This window comes from Ascaphus truei, chromosome 14 (genome assembly GCF_040206685.1).
Source record: "Ascaphus truei isolate aAscTru1 chromosome 14, aAscTru1.hap1, whole genome shotgun sequence".
NCBI classification, from domain to species: Eukaryota; Metazoa; Chordata; class Amphibia; order Anura; family Ascaphidae; genus Ascaphus; species Ascaphus truei.
In genome coordinates, this window is record NC_134496.1 from 50,140,527 (window position 1) to 50,145,705 (window position 5,179).

Genomic DNA, 5,179 nt, shown 5'->3' on the forward strand with positions numbered 1-5,179 from the left:
TACCAAAATTGAGAGGTAACCGTCGAGCTCTGTTTTCCCTACGGGAGAGGTCCCTTTACTGTGTCACCCCTCCCCTTTTCCCCCCCAAACACGGACAGTGACCCCCGACCAGATTCCCACATCATCCAGACATCTGTCCCCAAATAACACTCGGACGGACCCACAGGTGACACGCATATATATTCCCCCTCCCTAATACCCCTCCATGTAACCCTCACTATAACGCCTCCTATTGCCCCGTATAATCCCTCCCTATAACTCCTCCTAATTGATATCATGATATTCGCCGCGATGCTCGTTTTGTTTCCCGGCGAGCGGACGCCAGCGTTTGTGCGTCTGTCTGTATTGGAAGGAACTCCCGCAGGGAGCATTTAGGGTACTTTTATGTGGTCCACGTCCCGGCCACGTCTCTGGGGAACACGACTGCTTGATACACTACAATAAGCTTGGTTTGTGGGCGGATGTTGCCACCTTCGGACCCCCGTTTCTGGAGTCGGCCTGAAGGCTGCTCTTGTTCATAGGAGGCTGGATTTCCGTGTCGCTTGTCTGCGTTCTGGGAGCAATGGCTGCCAAGATGCGGAGAATGTTCTTCAGAGTCTCACCGTTTATCTCCACTTCTGGATCTGAGGACTACTCATTGGGCGCGTGTTGATGGGGGACCTTAGTCTTCTGAGCGTGAAGTATCAGTCCCCGTTTTCTCGTTTGCCTCGGGTAAAGACGTTGACGATTGTCCTGAAGATCCGCACCCAAGGGAGAACACACAAACAGCGGTAGTCGAAGAATGAGGACCACATTTCCCGGGCATCCGTATCTTCCAAAGGATCTTCCCCCAGCTCTTCTCGTTGATGATGAAGGCTTCCGTGAGCTCAAAGAAATCCACGGAGAGAGGTTTATGTTCCCAACATTAGTCTTGCAGGTGACGAGCTGGGAAGGTCAGGTCAGTTGTGACTCTAGATGATCTTAACCAGGGGTGGCCAACTCCAGTCCTCAAGGGCCACCAATAGGGAGCTGGGAAGGTCAGGTCAGTTGTGACTCTAGATGATCTTAACCAGGGGTGGCCAACTCCAGTCCTCAAGGGCCACCAATAGGGCAGGTTTTCAGGATATCCCTGCTTCAGCACAGGTGGCTCAGTGGAAGTGGTCCTGCTGCCGCACGGCCTGTGACTGCTTATTCTCCGTTACCGGTGCTAATTTTCGTAACAAAGCTTCACTGCAGGTTGTTCCGCTCTCCGCCACCTGTGGATGCGTTGGGTACCAGTACAGCTCCACCTCCAGAAGCTGACGCACACGGGGTAAACATGGAGCAGAGAGCGTGACACAATGCCTCCGACACGCACAGTTACGAGGAATGGTGCTTTGTGATGATTTTAGCCCAGATTTGCCCTGTTCGGTAAAAGACCCCGGTTGATTTCTATAAAATATGCTTTTCCCTTTTCTCCCGTCACAGGAAACCGATTCAAAGCCGGGAGACGCTGGGACGATTTGTCCGTGAGGTAAAGGGGGGGGGGGGGGGGGAGGAGGGGGGGCCGGGGGGGGGCATCATTAACGGAAAGTCCTGCTCTATAATGTCCTGTGTGGCCCATAATGTCAGAAAGAAGTACATACACATACACACACATATATACACATACACACACATATATAAACATACACACACATATACAGACACATATACACATACACATACACACATACACACACACACACACACATATATACACATTCACACACATATATACACATACACACACATATATACATATACACAACATATATATATACACACACATATATATACACACACAGACACATACAGACACATATATACATATACACAAACACACACATATATACACATACACACACACATATATACACATACACACATATATATACACACACACACACACACACACACACACACACACACACACATATATATACACATACATACACACACATATATACACACATATATTCACATACACACACACATATATATATATATATATATATATATATATATATATATATATATATATATATATATATATATATACACACACACATATATACACATACACATACATACACATATATACACATACATATACATATACACATACACACACATATATACACACATATATACACATACACATACACACACACACACATATATATATATATATATATATATATATATATATATATATATATATATACACACACATACTGAGTTGATGTTCAGAGGCCAGGAGCAGTGTCCATAGAGAGGCCGTTCCGCTCCTGCTGCACGCGCTGCAGGCCTCTCTAGCCGGGAGGGGTTGAGCTGATCTATAACAGTGATGGATTCACTTGTGCGAATAACATTTCTCCTGCTTCACATCTAACACTGGGGCTGAATGAGGCGCTTGGGGGTTAAGAACGCTGCCTTTGAAGTCGGTGAACCCAGTTTGTCCCTTCTTGTCTGTTCCTCAGGTCCACCATTAGATTGTAAGCTCTTCAGACAGGCCGGCACTGTACACTGCACTGTACACTATGTAAAAATAGCAAATCTAATGCTTCTTATCCCTCCAGGTCTCTGTCACCACAGTGATGAAATAATGGGGTGACGTGTAGCAGGAGCGTTCCCCTGTGCGCGTGTTCCCCGGTGACACGGTACCCGAGTACACAGGGGACCCGCAGTATACCTGTCGTTGTGCCGTCTCCGCCATGCTCTGTCTCTAAAGATAAAGTGATGTATTTTTCTACAGATCTTGCTTTTGGCTGCACTTCTTTGTTTGTGCCAGCAGAGGGGGACACTACACAACCGGACACCTACACACGTGTGTGTGTTGTAGTTTTTGATTGAGCCAGTGTACGTAGGGATAAGAGTAACATTGGGGGATAGGAATCCTTGCCCTAAAAAACTTACAATATAACTGGTGTGTTGGGCCAGCGGTGTGCAAACCGGGGGGCGCGGAAGGTTCCAGGGGTCCGCGCCCTTCCCCAAAGCATTTAAATTAAATGCCTGGGGGGACCGCTCGAGGCCTCTGCAACCTCCTACTTACCGAGGTTCAGCCGGCTTCAGGACGCGTGACCATGGCAACACGGTGTCAAATGACGCCGTGGGGTCATGTGACATCACGGTTGCCTTGGTAACGTGCCGTCAAATGACGCCGAGGGTCACGTGACATCATTTGCCGCTGCGAGAGGTGGGGAGGGAGGTCGCACAACAGAGGAGAGCAGGTAGGGGGGACACAGCAAAAAAAGTTTGCGCACCCTTGTGTTGGGTGATACAGAGACAATAATAGCAATATTATAGATCAGGCTCAGGAGGTTGTGTGCATGTGTAAGTGGGTGTATTGGATAATAAAACTCACCCTGCTTCTCCCCCTTCCCCCCCCTCTCTTTACACCCCCCCCCCCCCCTCCACACACATCTAAGAGGGTGATCAGGGGGGGCAGAATGGAGGACAGGGTACAGGCAGGAGTAGAGCTGGAGGGGGAGTTTGGGCAGAAGCGGGTCTCGGATGGTTATTAATTTTCAATCAAAACCCCAGGAAAAGCTTGTTTTTATATACCTAAAAAAGAAAGATATGAACAAACATTACAATTGGAATGATTTAATTATCACTGATATCAGACGCATACACGGGACCGCTAGATGTTCTGTGTGGGATAAAGGTCCCCATTCTCAACAAAAAAAAGTCACAAAACGTCCCCGTTGAGTTAGTAGAGTACGTGCTGTGTGCACATCGAATACATGTTATGTTTTCACTTTACATTCCGTAGCGCTGGGCTCTTCCTGTTCTGACGCCGGTGTGGGGCCGCAGTTTGCACTGGGACAAAGCCTGTCCCAGACTGACCCTCCAATCCCCAACACACAGCCCAAGACCCTCCAATCCCCAACACACAGCCCAAGACCCTCCAATCCCCAACACACAGACCAAGATCTGCTGGTAAATCCCCCGTGGAATTCCATGGGGCTTTTATACACTCTGTGACCTAAATACACCTCGTGATGGGATGCGGGATTCTTGTTATATAGTGTATATAGCATTATATATACAGGCATACCCCAGTTTAAGGACACTCACTTTAAGTACACTCACGAGTAAGTACATATTTTCAATAGCCCATACCTGTGTCCGTACGCTCACTTCGCGAGTACGGACACTTATTCTGCCCTACAGAACGCTGTAGTTCTGTAGTCCTCGCCCAATAGGCAAATGGCAGCTCGCGCATACGCCTCTCAGCACGTCCTGAACAGCAATACCGGCTCCCTACCTGTACCAAAGCATCGATAAGTGGGGAAAGAGGTAGTGCTTCACTTTAAGTACATTTTCACTTTACATACATGCACTGGACCCATTGCGTATGTTAATGCGGGGTATGCCTGTATATATATATATTACACAAATTATTCGCCGTGATGATCAGCTCCTTTCAGCGCAAATATTCCGCGTATTTTTATTTTTTCTATTGCTGAACGTCGCAATTAAATTTGAATGTATATATTTGATTTGGAAATGGAATCTGTTGTCGCTGTTCTTCCTGTGCTGCTAACCGAGCCTAAATAAAAAACCCTCAGTCTCACAGGAGGGGCATTAGCAGAACCCCTCCTGCCCCACTCACTGAAATTCTAAACAAAAAATCTAGGGGGCGCTCTCATACAGTTTGTTGGAACTGTGTGCGTGTGCGCGTATATAAAATCAGAAATATTGACTTGTGAATATTCAAAAAAAAAAGTATTATATAATACCAGTGATGGTGTTTAAAACAGTGAGAAAAACCCCAAATAGATTAAAAAGAAAATGGTCCTCCACTCAACCTTCAGATGAGAAACTACCCCCCACGGAGGTCCTTTCCTAACCTTCCTACCCCCTCCGCAGAGGTACTTTCCTACCCCCCCTCCGCAAAGGTCCTTTTCTACCCCTCCCCCCCACCTGAGGTCCTTTTCTACCCCCACATCTCTCCCCCCCCTATCTCTCCCCCCCCCTTACCGAGGGTCATATCCTACCCCACTACACAAAGGGACTGATTTATTCTATAAACCCCCCACTGCTAAGCCTGGCTTTATTTCTTTCATGATCCCGCAGTTTCCTTTGCTCTGGATTAGTAATCCTGGAATCCACGTGTTGTGGGGACTCGGGGGGGGGGGGGGGGGGGGGGGGGTGGCTGCTGCCAGCAAGGGAT

The 5,179-nt window shown here is 47.6% G+C and overlaps 1 long non-coding RNA gene across 1 annotated transcript; it reads left to right on the forward strand.

Moving 5' to 3' along the window:
• On the forward strand, nucleotides 1-2,754 carry LOC142465504 (uncharacterized). The gene is made up of 3 exons (XR_012787897.1): nucleotides 1-15; nucleotides 1,447-1,492; nucleotides 2,580-2,754. It is a non-coding gene; the product is annotated as an uncharacterized LOC142465504 (long non-coding RNA).
• Nucleotides 2,755-5,179: the final 2,425 nt, after the last annotated feature.